The sequence below is a fragment of the Peromyscus californicus genome, unplaced genomic scaffold (assembly GCF_007827085.1).
Source record: "Peromyscus californicus insignis strain IS unplaced genomic scaffold, ASM782708v3 Scaffold_6__1_contigs__length_162567912, whole genome shotgun sequence".
Lineage (NCBI taxonomy): Eukaryota > Metazoa > Chordata > Mammalia > Rodentia > Cricetidae > Peromyscus > Peromyscus californicus.
In genome coordinates this window covers 139,354,110-139,370,060 of record NW_026294584.1, presented here as the reverse complement: position 1 = coordinate 139,370,060, position 15,951 = coordinate 139,354,110, and the positions used below count along the sequence as shown (strand labels likewise).

Below are 15,951 nucleotides of genomic sequence, written 5' to 3'. Positions count from 1 at the left end.
GTCTTAGATTATTATCAGCTCTGACGTCCTCAGTGTCAGGTATATTTTGAGATGTATTTTTTTTTCCCCTCCTTAAGTCACCAGATACCACTTAAGCACCTACGATCTGTCCATCCGGTCACGTGTTGGGCATGGAGAAACATTAGCAAACAAGACAGACCTTGTTCTTCTGCACCTTGCAGCCTGATAATGGAGGAGGATAATAAACCTAATGAATGCTAATAGTACAGGGCTTGGTGTAGCTCGGTAGAGCACTTCCCTAGCACGTGTAGGGCCCCAGGCTTCATCTTCATTACCACGAAAAATAACAATAGTGCACAAGTACATCACACAGTGTGTGAGGAGGTGATAAACGCCATGAAAACTCACGCAGGGCCAGTTAAAGGTGGTCCAAAGTGCCTGTGTGGTAATAGAGCACACTTCCGGTGGAGCAGTGAAAGCCGGTGTCAAAGAAGGCTCTACAGCAGGAGAGGGCTTCTCACTGCAGACAGCAGAAGAGGAAGCTCCAGGCAGAGAGAGCAGCAGGTACCATAGCGTTCCGGAAACAAGACGTTCATCTGGGTGGACCGCGTGAAAGATAAAGACAAGAAATAGTAGAGCCAGAGCCTGGTGGGTGGCCCAGCCTACCCTGGCTCCTTAGGAGGCTGAGGCAGGCCTGTAAGTTCAAGGCCAGCCTGGGCAATTTTTTTCTCAAAATAATGTTTAAGGGGGAGGGGTCTGTGATGATAGTTCTGTCGGTAAAGTCCTTGCCTTGCAGGCACCATCATGAATGTGATCCCCCAGAACCTATGTATAAAAGCCCATATGGTGGCACAGACTTCCAATACAGCATCCGGGAAATGGGAACAGGCAAAATGGGCAGAATTCATAAGCGCTCTCTAGCCAGCCTGCCCAGCCTACTTGATGAGCTCTGGGCCAGTGAAATAACTGCCTGAAAAAAAAATAGGAAAGCAGGCAACACCTGAGGAATACTAGCCAAGGTTGTCTTCTGTCCTCTACACATATGTACACACAAATATGCACACACAATATTTTTTTAGAGAGGCTAGGGATATAGCTTGGTAGCATAAAAAACATTAAATATTAGCCTTTTCTGTCAAACACTGTTAAACTTGTGTTTATGACAAGAAATTCAGATCTTTTTCTGTCTGTACCAGATCTCATTATAGACAGTTGTGAGCCACCATGTGGTTACTGGGAATTGAACTCAGGACCTCTGGAAGAGCAGCCAGCAGCCAGTGCTCTTAACCTCTGAGCCATCTCTTCAGCCCAGAATTTAGATCTTTTTATCTCTCCCACTTTGTAAGATTTTCATGCAAATGTTTTAATGCTCCTGCCCAGACCAGCCAAGCCTTTTCTTAAACAGATGCCCAGCGCATTCTCAGACCTTAAGTAGCTAAAGTGGCCAACCTCTCCCCCATTTTCTTCAATTCCTTTGGGCAGGAGTATTTTAAAACTAGCCAGTCTTGAAAGACTGTGAGGTCCCACCTCAGCCAATGAGAAAAAGAGAGTCACCACCCGAGTTAGAATAAAAGCCAAGCATGCCTCCTGCCTCAGTGTCCTTGCACATCCTCGAGACCGAGAGTGAAGTCCGGCCTTCTGGAGACATTTCAGCGGGAGTGTACTTCCAAGGTAGAGCACTGTCTATTGTGTGCACGACTCTGGGCTCAACCTTCAGTGCTGCCAAAAACTGAAGAGGAAGAAGAAAGGAAGTGACATCAGAAAGTGATTCCAGTAGAAGGTATGGATACAGAGAGAGTATCTGGACAGTTTCAGCTACTCATTGCCGCATAACAAATGTCCCCCAAACTCTGCAGCTAAAACAAGAGCACATTCCTGTGAGTCAGGAATCTGAACACATCTCAGAGGAGTCCCTCTGCTTTAGTCTCTCCTGGGCTGAAACCCAGGTGCTGGCCAAGACGCACCTGGGAACCACCATTAGACATTTCATTAGCATACAAAAGGGGGCTGCCCATTTCAGAGATCCCTAAGAGTTTAGGAGTTATATGCCAGGAAACTGAGATGAAGACCAAACATATATATTTCAAAATCATATACATTTACGCATTAGTTAAGATTCCAAAGAAACTAAGTCCAAAAATCCTAGAGCTACTACAGACTGTTAGAGCCTGACTAACTAGAAAGGGCTTCATTGTGGCAAGAAAGAATTGGAGGTGGAGACCCAGAAACACTCTGGAAGAGACAGCTCTCCCATAAGACTCCAGAAGGCTCTGACCAAGCCAACGGGTTAATCCCTTGATGGATTCATATTATGATGGTGTTGATGCAAGAACACAACCCTTACCTCAAAGGAGGTAAGTGATAGTTTATTCTAGAGAGAGCTATGAGTGTTCATAGCCAGGGAACACAGATTCAAGGGCCCCACATTCCACATTCCAGCACGGAAGCAGTTTCATGACGATTTTATAGTAACAGAGCAAAGGAAGCCATAGATCAGGACAAACCAGTGGATGGCAGAGAGGTGGGTCACAGCAAGGTAGAAACAGCTCAGCTCTAGAACTCAGATGCTATCTGACAGAATTCTTAGCCTTTTGACGAATAGAAACCAGAGGTTTGTTTATATAGTCCAAAGGATTTTTAATCTGTTAATCAAAGGGCGTTAGGTTTGAAACTTAGGTGGGCAAGGAATGTATTTAGAGAGTAAGACAGCCAAAGACAAATCGCAGTTGGGCTCTGGACCTGCAACATTCCAATTTAATCACATCACTGCAGTTATCATCAGTCCATCAGCCTCTGCACACACAGCTTCTTTCCAGGAACTGCTCACAATGGCACTTTGGGGAAGTGATAGAAACTAGAAAATGGGACCCAGGTAGAGGAAGTAGGTCACTGGGGACCGGCCTTTGAAAGGTCTGTCTTGAGAGCTTCTTTGGAGGGTCTACCAGAAAAACACCACAAACTCAGATACCCCTGAGTGAAGAAAATCTCCTCCCTTGGGGAAGGCAGCCTTCCTCAGCCAACCGAGCTGTTTTGACCACACAGAACACACTGAAAGAGGAGGGAAGAACGGAAGAGTCGGCCAGCTGACCGACCAAACGAACCTCTGCAACCAGTGGAGTTACAGGTGTCACAGTCAGGTGGCCTTCACATCCTGGAGGGTTTATCTCACAGTGGACACTTCCTGTCTTTCTGTGCACCAGGAGGTGAGCCGCTGTGCTCTGACTCACACTCACACCATCATGATCCATCTCGTCATGCACAGACTCAGAAGCAATGAAGCCCAAATATTTCCCCTTTAAGCTGTTTTCTCTCCTGTATTCCATCACGTGGTGAAAAGTCCTTTAGTAGCCCACCTTTTATTTTTGTGTCTAACCTAACACATTCCTCAGAATGTGCCCCCAAGTCTAGCAGACCTCCAGACTCCACCACTACAGAAAGCTACAGGTGACATCCAAACCCTACAGAAGAGATTTCTCCTCTTTGCTGTAGCCCCCTGTACGGGTCATTTTTCTGTTGCTGTGATTAAATAGCATGAATAAGACAACTGATGGAAAGAAGGTTTATTTGGCCTTCAGTTCCGGAGGGAAGAGTCCAGGATGGCGGGGGAGCAGGGCATCAAGCCACAGACTCGGGGGCTGGAGCAGCGGCTGAGAACTCGCCTTTTGAACCACAAACCGGAAGTAGATTGAGCACTGGGAATGATGCAAGGCATTGGAAACCTCAAAGCTCGCCCCGAGGGACAGACATCCTTCCTCCAGCGAGGCCACAACTCCTAAACCTACCCAAACAGAACCAACTGCAGACCAAACACCTGAGCCTACTAGAGGGGACAGGCTCATTCAGATCAGCACACCCACCTACCTGGTGGTCCAGCAACAGGATTCTTAAGTGTCATGATGACTTTCTGTTGTGTCACTACCAAAGTTCATGCACCTTCTTCCACAACGGAGCATATGAGTCAGGGTAACACGAATCCATAGTCACAAGTCACGGGAGCTCATATTTAGCCTATGATGAATATTTTCTGGTTTCCTTTAAGGTAACGTTGTTATTTTATGTCAACACACAATACCACCTCCTCCATCTTCTTCTTCCTTTTTCTTTTGGACAGGGTCTCTACGTAGAACTGCTCTACACAGTCCTGGCTGTCCTAGATCTCACTCTGTAGACCAGGCTGGCCTCAAACTCACAGCAATTCTCCTGTCCCTGCCTCCCAAACACTGGGATTAAAGGCTTATGCCACCACACCTGTCCCAAAAAATTTTTTTTGAGTTTTTTTTAAATTTTAAATAACAACAAAATAAAAACACTCCAGCAATAAGAGCTTATAAATAAATAAATAAATAAATAAATAAATAAATAAATAAATAAATAAGTAAATAAATAAATAAATAAAAACACCTCGCCTGGAAAACCCCAAGGAGTCACATCAAATTGTGTCAGAAGCCTTTGGCATCCCATCAATGACACTCAGACAACAGAGGGAGTGTAGCTGCTGGGAGCAAGGAAGGTGGACACAACCTACGTTCAACAGTCTGGAGAGAGCAGCAGGCCCTGCAGCCCTCAGAGCTGAAGCAAGAGACCTAGAAAGTGCAAGAAGACTAGCAAACCACTTCCCCTTGGCTCCTTGGTTCCAAACACTCTGACCTTCTCCCTGTTCTTTCTTGTTACCAGGTGGGCTCCAGCCTCGGGGCCTTTGCCTTGAATGTCTTCTCTGGGAGTCAATTCTCTCTCTCTCTCTCTCTCTCTCTCTCTCTCTCTCTCTCTCTCTCTCTCTCTCTCTCTCTTGCTGTTTTTTTGTTTGTTTGTTTTGTTTTTTGAGACAGGGTTTCTCTGTGTAGCCCTGTCTGTCTTGGAACTCACTCTGTAGCCCAGGCTGGCCTCGAACTCACAAAGATCCACCTGCCTCCGCCTCCCGAGTGCTGGGATGAAAGGCATGCACCACCACCATCCATCTTATTTTTCTCTAGTGCTCACCATCTCCCAGAATTTTGTGCATTGTTTTTATTAGTAACTACTGTTACTACTTGGGAAGGTGATGGTCGCAACAGAACCCAGTATCACTATCAGAGCTTTATTAGTAGGAAGAGGGGTGGGGGACCAGGCCTGGGAAGCAGCACTTGCAGAGAGAGAAAGATGGTGGGGGGGAAGAGGGAACAGAACAGAGAGGGAGGGCGGGGTCCGAGTCACAGCTCTTTACGGCGCAGGCGGGCTTACAGAGCTACGCCACGCATGCGCAGATTGAGTGACCACTCCGCGCATATGTAATCATCAGCTCATACTGATGACGTAAGGCGCAAGACCCCTTGTCTAGCTCCTGACTGTGCATGTGCGGTCATGCAGCTGGAGCGTGGGTGGCAGAATCCTAACAACTACTGCCTCCAATAGTCTGGGACAGCGCCTGGAACATAGCAGGCACTGGAGAAACATTTCTGGAGTGGTGAATAAATGTATCCAACAGCTAAGCCTGATTGATGGTGATGCCTGTGGTTCTTCCAGCTACTTTGGAGGCTTGGCCGGGAGACACAACATCAAGGGCTACCCCGGCTAGAGTAAGAACCGGGCCAGCCTAGGCCACTTAGCAAGACCCTGTCTCAAAATAGGGGGAAAAGCTAAGCGACTTTCATAATTGTACAAGGGCTGGTGGGAGAGTCAGTTACATTTTAAGTTTTAATTACTATGCCTAAGAGATCCATGAAACAAACATGTCTCTGATTCGCACACCTCTTGCTCAAGGACAGATAGTTCCTGAAATGCTGGAGGCTGTTATTGTTTGTGGGAGATAACAAGTCACAAGTTTCACTCCCCTAAACAAGTTTGTTTGCCCCATGTGCACCGGATGTGCTTGGTCACATGTGGGCTGGAGGTTCACAGGCAGGAAATACATCAGGATGTATGCTGGCCCCTGATTGGATGTAGGCTGGAGGTACATCAGGATGTATGCTGGCCCCTGATTGGATCTGATAGGAAATACTTAAGCTGCTGTAAACTGTGACTCAGGGCCATTTTTTTTGGAAACGCAGAGATGGACCTGGCCAGAATTTAACTAAAGCTTGCTTCAAATTTGGCTTTAAATTGTGGTAGTGCTCTTATTCTCAACCGGTGGGATTAACACTGGCAAGATGGTACAGCAGGCAAAGGTAGAAGTCTGAGGACCTGAGTTTGATCATCCCCAGGAATCCATGGTAGAAGGAGAGGACCAGTTCCCAAAATCTGTCCTCTGACCTCCACAGCTGTGCACATGTACCACGGCATGCCATGCCTGCCCAAACACACATAAACATAGTGCATCACACACAAAGTTAACTGACTCACTAGTTAGTCAGTTTAAAAAGAACCTATCCGATTGACTTTCATCAAACCTACTCTGCGACCGACACCTTTGATCCCAGTTCTCGGGAGGCAGAGGCAAGCAGATCCCGTGAGTTCTACGCAGTGAATTTCAGGACAGCCAGGGTCAAGTAGAAAGACGCCGTCTCAAAAACAAAGAAAGAAACCTGCTCTGTCACAGGCCTGTGACATGAATGCCCACAATACAGACACAGGCTTCACACTGATGTAGCTCTGCTAGGCCTCTTATCACAGGAAAACAGAGAAGGTTGAGAAATAAGCGAGTATACCAACCACCCTCCTACTTGGGGGATGTGGTGATTTACAGAGAAGGTTTTCAGTCTCTTCAGGATTTAGATCTGCATGTCTCTGGACAAAGAAACTCACAGATCTTGGATTATACCAGGGAACACACACACACACACACACACATACACACACACACACACACACACACACACATACACACACACACACACACACACACACACACACACACACACACACACACGGGGTTGGGGGGGGAGGGAAGGTCAGCAAAAAGAGGAGAGAGGGAGGGAGGGAGGAAGTGGTGGAGGGAGACTAGCAAAGCCCTAACCACAAAGCAAGCCCTGAGGCTATGTGGCTCAGGCTGGTTTTGAACTCATGGTCTTCCAGCCTCCACCTCAAAAGTGCTAGAATTACGAGCCAGCTCCACTGTGTCTGGCTATAGTGAAACATTCTCTATAGCAGTCATTATACAGCAGCACACAGGAAGTACTGAAAGGCTAGGCCTTTAGCTGGGACTGGACCTCAGTGGCAGGGTTGGCTTAGCACATCCGAGGCCCTGGGCTCCATCTCTACCCTGAAAACTAAGGAACGGCTCTGAGGAGAGTTGGAAAGAGGGGAGGGGAGTGTTCAAAGAAAGCAATGGAAATGGCAAGGGACCTCGAGGCTGGCAAAAACAGGGAGACACTGCTACTCCGAGGCAGAGGAAGTGAGGGACAGGAGCAGGAGGAGCCCTGCAGTGAGGTCAGTGGGCCAGAGAAATGAGCATCAACGCCCCACCCCACTCTCCTCAAGCCTGCCAATCTCTCTCTCTCTTTTTTTTGGGGGGGGTGAGGTGGGGGGTTCGAGACAGGGTTTCTTCATGTAATTTTTGGTTCCTGTCCTGGATCTCCCTCTGTAGACCAGGCTGGCCTCGAACTCACAGAGATCCACCTGGCTCTGCCTCCCGAATGCTGGGATTAAAGGTGTGTGCCACCGCCGCCCGGCAAGCCTGCCAATCTTGCTGGGGTTCCCACTGCCTGGTAGGCACTAGAGGATAAGGGAAGCTTGCAGAAAAGTTCCTGGAGCCTGTCTGCAAGGGCCCACAGAAGCGGAGAAGGGTGGATAGTGGGCATGGAGTGACATTCGGCCTGCTGCTTATCCCGGTCTTCCTTACTTGCTTCCCTGGTCAGATTGGGAAACCAAGGCACAAACAGGGAAAAGTGTACTCCACACCAGACAGGACCTGAGGTGATTAGAAGAAAAGTTACAACAAGCCATGAATCCATGGGTGGGGGTGCAGGAAAGCAAAGAGTTTTTTTGAGCACTTCCTCGGCAACCATGGTGACCTGTCATCAGGGCCAAGCCCGAGGGCTGGAATTCACTTTTCCCCTCTCCCACCCAACCCTTTCCCAGCTTTCTCTTCCTGCTTGGTCCCAGACAGAATAGATTGCTTGTTGCATTCATTCCCAAGTAGAATTTCTGTGAGAACAATGGATGGAAGTTCTGGGTGTGGCATTTGGGGGCAGCCCTGGCCGCTCCAGGCAGGCAGGAAGTGTGGGGAGGAAGTGACAGTGAGATGGTACAGGGAATGCTGGAAGGAACAGAGAGTAAAAGAAAGAGGATCGTGGGGAAGGGAGGTGGCGTCTGCCGGGAGTCGCCTGGCACCTGGCATGCCTAACCTGTTGTCCACCAACAGCCTTTGCTGATGTTGGCCAAACACAGTCATAGTAACCCTGCATGCTGTGTCCCGAAGCAGAGGTCCAAATGGAAGGGGCCTTCCATCCATTCTTCCCGACAGGTGATTTCTTCAGGACCAGAGGCCTGCATGCCTGGGTAGTCTTGCTGAGCTGACATCCAGCCCTCTCCCTCTCAGCCTCCTCCGGCTGTTCAGCATGCCCTCCAGAGTACCTGTCTCCTCCTTTCCCCCCGAAATCCAGCCTGTTCTGAGCTTGCCGGGTTCTCCTTTCTGCTCAGCACGAGCTGTTTCTGCTCTCGCCATTTATACTACTTCGTTTTTGCTCTGACACTCTGAAGCAGCCACTGCTGCCAGCAACCAGTTTTCATCCAGTGTTCCTTTTGAATTTTGGGTTGCTATTAGTTTAAGCGTTCGGTTTTTGACTGTCCTGGAACTTTCTGTGTAGGCCAGGATGGACTTGAACTTACAGAGATCCACCTATCTCTGCCTCTCAAATGCTGAGATTAAAAGCTTACACCACCACACCTGTCTGCCCTTTTTTTTTTTTTTTTTTTCTAAATTCTGGCTGTTGGGTATCTCCCCTGGAGCTGCCCTCTCCAGACCCCACCCCTGAGAAAGTTCGCCAAACAGCAGCTCCACCCCTGGTATTTAAATACGCCCAGGGTATTTAAGGTCTGGCCCACGGCCTTCCCTCGTGGTGTCTCCTCTTCCTCTGGGGCCACCCAGGAATGCTCTGCTCAGATTAAACCTGGACTTATTAATTTGGCCTGATCTGACTTACTCCTTGGGTGGAGTTACTCACTACTGGAGATTTTTTATCACTGGTGCTGACTCATCTTCCCAGCCTCCTTTTTCTTTAACTATGTAGATTGCCTGACTTACTAACAGCCTGGAATTCCCTCGGCCCTGACCGGCACATACGGTGGGCACCTGATGAGTGTACCCTAATTCAATGAGGAACAGACACAGGTTCTAGGACCTACCTCTGCCTCGGATTTTCATATTAGCTGCTGACCTCTTGGGGACTAAGACCAAAGTAGCGATGGGGGTGTCACTCAGTCAAGTGCTGATTTAGGATGCATGAGCCCTGGGTTTGGTCCTCAGTGCTTTGTAAGCCAGATGCGGTGAATCGAAAGTTCAAGGTTATCCTCAAGTTTGGTAAGCTCTAGACTAGCCTGGAAAATACGAGTCTATAACCAAAGGGGGAAAACAGAAGGAGAAGGAAGAAGAGAAAAGGAAAACAAAGTAAAGTAAAATGAAACGGTTTTGAAATTTAGCCAATTCATTTCACATCATAGACTAGTGCTGATGTCTCTGCTACTAGGCTCCGGCCCAGCCATTTACTGTTTAGCTTCGAAGGAAAGCAGTTTTGGACAAGAGTCAAACACTGACGTTTGGGCCCTCAAACTCCCTCCATAGGCACGAAAGACTTTTATAGAGAAAGAAAGAAAGACAACGAGCAGGCTCTCCCAGCTGCTGCTGCTGCCTCCTCTCCCTCCTCTTCCTCCTCTCCCTCCTCTTCTTCCTCTCCCTCCTCTTCCTCTCCCTCCTCTCCCTCCTCTCCCTCCTCTCCCTCCTCTTCTTCCTCTCCCTCCTCTCCCTCCTCTCCCTCCTCTCCCTCCTCTCCCTCCTCTCCCTCCTCTTCTTCCTCTTACTCCTCTCCCTCCTCTCCCTCCTCTCCCTCCTCTTCTTCCTCTCCCTCCTCTCCCTCCTCTCCCTCCTCTCCTCTCCCTCCTCTTCCCTCCTCTCCCTCCGCTTCTTCCTCTCCCTCCTCTTCTTCCTCTCCCTCCTCTTCTTCCTCTCCCTCCTCTCCCTCCTCTTCCTCCTCTCCCTCCTCTTCTTCCTCTCCCTCCTCTCCCTCCTCTTCCTCCTCTCCCTCCTCTTCCTCCTCTCCCTCCTCTCCCTCCTCTTCTTCCTCTCCCTCCTCTCCCTCCTCTTCTTCCTCTCCCTCCTCTCCCTCCTCTTCCTCCTCTCCCTCCTCTCCCTCCTCTCCCTCCTCTTCCTCCTCTCCCTCCTCTTCCTCCTCTCCCTCCTCTCCCTCCTCTCCCTCCTCTCCCTCCTCTCCCTCCTCTTCCTCCTCTCCCTCCTCTCCCTCCTCTCCCTCCTCTCCCTCCTCTTCTTCCTCTCCCTCCTCTTCCTCCTCTTCCTCCTCTCCCTCCTCTCCCTCCTCTCCCTCCTCTTCCTCCTCTCCCTCCTCTTCCTCCTCTCCCTCCTCTTCCTCCTCTCCCTCCTCTCCCTCCTCTTCCTCTTCTCCCTCCTCTTCTTCCTCTCCCTCCTCTCCCTCCTCTCCCTCCTCTTCCTCCTCTCCCTCCTCTTCTTCCTCTCACTCCTCTCCCTCCTCTCCCTCCTCTTCCTCCTCTCCCTCCTCTTCTTCCTCTCACTCCTCTTCCTCCTCTCCCTCCTCTCCCTCCTCTTCCTCCTCTCCCTCCTCTTCTTCCTCTCCCTCCTCTCCCTCCTCTTCCTCCTCTCCCTCCTCTTCCTCCTCTCCCTCCTCTTCTTCCTCTCCCTCCTCTCCCTCCTCTTCCTCCTCTTCCTCCTCTCCCTCCTCTTCTTCCTCTCCCTCCTCTTCTTCCTCTCCCTCCTCTTCTTCCTCTCCCTCCTCTCCCTCCTCTTCCTCCTCTCCCTCCTCTTCTTCCTCTCCCTCCTCTCCCTCCTCTCCCTCCTCTTCTTCCTCTCCCTCCTCTCCCTCCTCTCCCTCCTCTCCCTCCTCTTCTTCCTCTCCCTCCTCTCCCTCCTCTTCTTCCTCTCCCTCCTCTCCCTCCTCTTCTTCCTCTCCCTCCTCTCCCTCCTCTTCTTCCTCTCCCTCCTCTCCCTCCTCTCCCTCCTCTCCCTCCTCTTCTTCCTCTCCCTCCTCTCCCTCCTCTTCTTCCTCTCCCTCCTCTCCCTCCTCTTCCTCCTCTCCCTCCTCTTCCTCCTCTTCCTCCTCTCCCTCCTCTCCCTCCTCTTCTTCCTCTCCCTCCTCTCCCTCCTCTCCCTCCTCTTCTTCCTCTCCCTCCTCTTCTTCCTCTCCCTCCTCTCCCTCCTCTCCCTCCTCTTCCTCCTCTTCTTCTACCAGAGTGTTGTACCCAGTCTCCACCTCCCTGGGCTACTGTCTGTTTGTATATATTTAGGGTTTTTGCTTTGTTTCATGGTACAAAGTCTTGTCTTGTTGCCAAGCCTGAACTGGAAGTTTCGCCTCAGCCTCCAGAGTCCTAGGATTACAGGTACGAGTCACCAAGCTCCACCCTGAAGTTCTTTAGAATGATGATGCAGTACTTTTCCACAACTTGGACTGCTCAGTAATTTGGGAGCTTTGTGTTTGTTGTGGCGCTGAGCTAAAGAACTAGGAAGAACATTACGCATACTCACGTTATCTGTAGGACACCAGTTGTTCTGAGTTCCGTAAATCTCGAGAAACATTTAGATGTAGGTGTGGCAGGCACGGGGAGAGGCTGTCCCTCACAAAGGACTACTCACAAAGGAGTGGTCTCTGCTATGTCACGAGCTGCCTTCACCAAAGCATTGCATTCTTTTTTGAACCCTTCCTCATTTTCGGATGTGGAAATTGAGGCTCAAAAAGTTAGGTGATAGCCGGGTGTGGTGGCACATGCCTTTAGTCCCTGCTCTCAGGAAGCAGAGGCAGGTGAATCTCTGTGAGTTCGAGGCCAGTCTGGTCTACAGAGTGAGTTCGAGGACAGCTAGGGCTACACAGAGAAACCTTGTCTTGGAACCACCAACCCCACCCACCAGAAACAAAACAAAACAAAACCAAAAAAAAAGGGGTAAGTGACACACCCTAGACACACAGTTCAGAACAAAGATGTGTACCTTGCTTTTCTTACTGATGGCACAAAACAGCTGGTGGAGGCCAGGCATGATGGCGCATGCTTTTTATCTCAGGACTCAGGAGGAAGAGGTCAGCGGTTGTCTGTGAGTTCAAGGCCAGCCTAGTCTAAAGCCAAAGCAAAACCTGGCAAAAAGCAACTTGAGAGAGGAGGCAAGATCTATTCTGGCTCCACATCTGCGAGTGCAGTCCACCGGGACAGAGCAGGAATGATGATGAGGACAGCCGCCCCGTGTGTAGAGGCATGGGGAAGCATCGCACCCACGCCCAGAGAGCAGAGAGAGAACAATACGATCTTCTGATCATTTCTCCTTTGTCCTGTTTTAAACAACCCAGGACACCAGCCCTTGAGATAGGGTTACCTACATCCAGGGTGGGTCTTCCTTAGTTAAAACTCTCTGGAAACTCCCCCCTAGACACAGCCAGAGGTCTATCTTTCAGGTGATTCTCAATCTAGTAAAATCGAGAAGGAAGACTCCTAGCTTAACACTTAGTATCTAGAATAACACTTAGGAGCCAAAGAGGAGTGAGGGAGGCTACTAGAGGGTGGTGCTAGACAGAGCTTGGCTCCAGGACAGAATGCAACCTACATGGGAAGCAGAATGGGTTCTCCTGGAAACCTGGGGAACAGACAAAAAAGAAGGTCTACAGAGAGCCATGGGTGCCAACAGGGCTACCTGAGTCCTAACAGTTCAAGGATTCCAGCCTCAAGTGGAGAGCACAGAGGATTACCCAGAGCCCCTGAGAAATGAACTCCACTGGGTGAAGGAGCATGGCAGTGTCTACTAAAAATAAATCTAGTCCACTGACGCTGGGGCTGAGAGAGGTTGATAGAGACAGGACTCATTCAGAGGCAGCTCTTACCTGTGAGGCTGGTGTACACAGTCAAAAGACAGAGAGTTCTAGGCACATCTGTCCATGAAAATCTCTGGAGCATACGTTCCAAAGTACAGAGTACCTGGATCACCTCGGTCTACCAACTCAGTCTTCAGAGCAGTACTTCTCAGTCTCAAGCTGCTTACTTGAATCACTTAAGAAACTTGTTGAGATCCCGAGCCCCAAATCTACTCAGTCAGCACGAGTGGGAGATCTCTGTGTTAACCACCATCCACTGAGGAAAGAAGCTTCTCTGATTAGGGTTGAGAGATGCACAAACCTATAGGTGTAGCTGTAAGTCATCAGGAGTTAGTTCAACACTGTGTGCATTTAGCAGAACCATACATAGCAGGTTCTCCTCTAGAACTTAAGACCTTACTAGCCGTGGGTTCTCGGCCCCAATAATAGTGCCAGGTACGGTTTTGTCTTGTGGATGGGGCCTTAAATCCAGTCAAAACATGGTTGGTTGCTTCTGTAACATCTGTACCACTATTGAGACATAGTAGGCATATCTTGCCAGGCCAGTCTCATTAATGTAATTCTCAGACTTCACAGTTGGGTAAGACTGATGATTACTTTCCTGCTACCAGCATGTACCATACCTTCCGGCACTATGAAAGCTAGAGGGTAGAGATGAAACTTCCAGGTCAGTTCTGGCTTGATTTATCCACGTTCTATGATTCAAGTATATTATGTCTTCAGCAATAGAGCCTTGTCATCAAGTTCTGGAGAGTAACCAAGAACACCTGCAACAGTCTATAATGTTCATGCTCAGAACTCTGTGGGACCTTACCGGTCAATGACTACAAATAAGGTAACCCATTCATGGCACTGAGATTTTTATGTATTAGTCTGTGGTGTCTAAAAGGCACTTTGTGCCGGGTGGTGGTGGTACACACCTTTGCTCCCAGAACTTGGGAGGCAGAGGCAGGCAGATCTCTGTAAGTTCGAGGCCAGCCTGGTCTACAGGGTGAGTTCCAGGACAGCCAGGACTGTTTTGCAGAGAAACACTGTCTCAAAAAACAAAACCAGGGCTGGAGAGATGGCTCAGAGGTTAAGAGCACTGATTGCTCTTCCAGAGGTTCTGAGTTCAATTCCCAGGAATCACATGGTGGCTCACAACCATCTGTAATGAGATCTGGTGCCCTCATCTGGCCTGCAGTCATACATGCTGTATATATAATAAATAAATCTTTAAAAAAAATTTTTTTAAATAAAAATAAAATAAAAGGTGCTTTGTGCTCAGTTTTAGGGTAACTCCATTTAACTTATTTTTTATGTGTATATAGGTATATATTTTAGGAAGCTTCTACAGCAGTCAAGGTGCTGGGATTGTGGAATGCTCAGCCCTAAAGGGGGCATCTGTATCACATCCCCTCCTCCCAAAGCCCAGGAATCATTGAGGAAGAAGGAGCAGAAGGATTGGAAAAGCTGGCAGTGATGGATGCCTCCAAGGAATCGGTATTTCCTAGACACGGCAGGCAGATGCACATTTGAGTTCACAGTGACTGACGGTGAGCACAAGATGCCCAAAAGCTCAAGTCAGACGAAATCCCAGCATGGAGGGAGGGGGTGGGAGGGAAGTTCCGACCCTCAGTGAAGAAATATTGGCAACAGTTAGCTGCTAGGAGAGGACAGTCCATTTTCTTTAAGGATGTGCCCCTGGTAGGTCAACACTGTCCAGTGAAGGGCCACACACTCAAAGGTATGAAAGTATATGGGCAGTACAAACTGAACCAGATGGGTTTAAAAAAAGAGGACACAAAGTTGAGTAGGTAGAGATAGGGTTTACTGGGAGGGGGGATGAATATGATCAAAATACATTATACTTAAGAATTTCTCAACGATGCCAGTGGCCATGTCAGAGGAGCCGCAGATGGCAATTGAAGTTCAGGTGTCAGCCCACCAGGAGGAAACTCCCTGATGGGTGAATCTCAGATAGGCAAGACCCAGAGACCACAGATCCCAGAATGTCTTTTGTTTCTGCTGTGCCTTTACGTGTTTGCTGCTGCTATCTCTCTCTGGTATCTGGTATGATGTGAATGGATGTGGGGAGATCCCCACTGCCTGTAATGTAGTGTGTTTATCTCATGGAAACATTCCATTCTACTGGGAATTTTTACCTCTGGGTTATTATGAAGACGATTTCTTTCTAAGCTGTACTGTCTAATTGATAATAATAATGTTAGTTTAAATAGAGTTTTGATGATTAAAAATATAATCAAGATGCCAGGTGGTGGTGGTGCACGCCTTTAATCCCAGCACTTGGGAGGCAGAGGCAGGCGGATCTCTGTGAGTTCAAAGCCAGCCTGGTCTCCAAAGCAAGTTCCAAGAAAGGTGCAAAGCTACACAGAAAAACCCTGTCTCGAAAAACCAAATAAAATAAAATAAACAAGGAAGTGTCACAGCTACAACACATGAGTTCCTATTGAGGAACCATATAGACTGTGGCTTAGGTTAATGATTAAGAAAAACAACTGAGTCCCAGTTAGCCCAGCTAGCTTAAATTCTTTTAACCTTATGTTGGGAGATGTGTTCACCTGTTTTGGAGTTCATCATAGCTGAAACAAAGCTTTGAAAATAACTTAAAGTTAGACTAAGATGTTTTTGTTAAATAGCTTTGAGGTGAAAAACCCAAGAAGATAATCCCAAGTTTTAGAAAGGCACAGAGTTGAGTGAGGAACTCATTAAGATCAGGGAACAAGAACAAAGAAGCCCGATTATTACTAGCTGACTTATTTTTCTTGCTAGGATTGGTTGATGATCAAAGGTGATGATTAATTCCTTGTTCCCATTTTTGCCCTCAATCGCTATATAAAAAACTGTTGATGAATGGGTATGCACCCTAAAGATTTAAAGTAGAGTTGACTGATTGTTTTTCATGTATTAAAGTTTAGGTTTGTGATTCCTTTAAGATTCTTCATAAGATCACCTTTCAAGATGAGCAATAAAGTAATCGACCCTTTCTTTGTAACTGCAAAGGGCAGCCTGCCAGTTAAAGACCTGATGAGAAGAA

General features: G+C 48.4%; 1 protein-coding gene across 1 annotated transcript in view; it reads right to left on the bottom strand.

Moving 5' to 3' along the window:
• Nucleotides 1-1,533: 1,533 nt before the first annotated feature.
• The window catches only part of Tnfrsf1a (TNF receptor superfamily member 1A), an 87,368-nt gene continuing 72,950 nt past the window's right edge, over nt 1,534-15,951 (bottom strand). Inside the window, exon 10 of the transcript XR_008214472.1 lies at nt 1,534-1,690. The gene's annotated coding sequence lies outside the window, so the exon portion shown is untranslated. The remainder of the gene's footprint in view (nt 1,691-15,951) is intronic.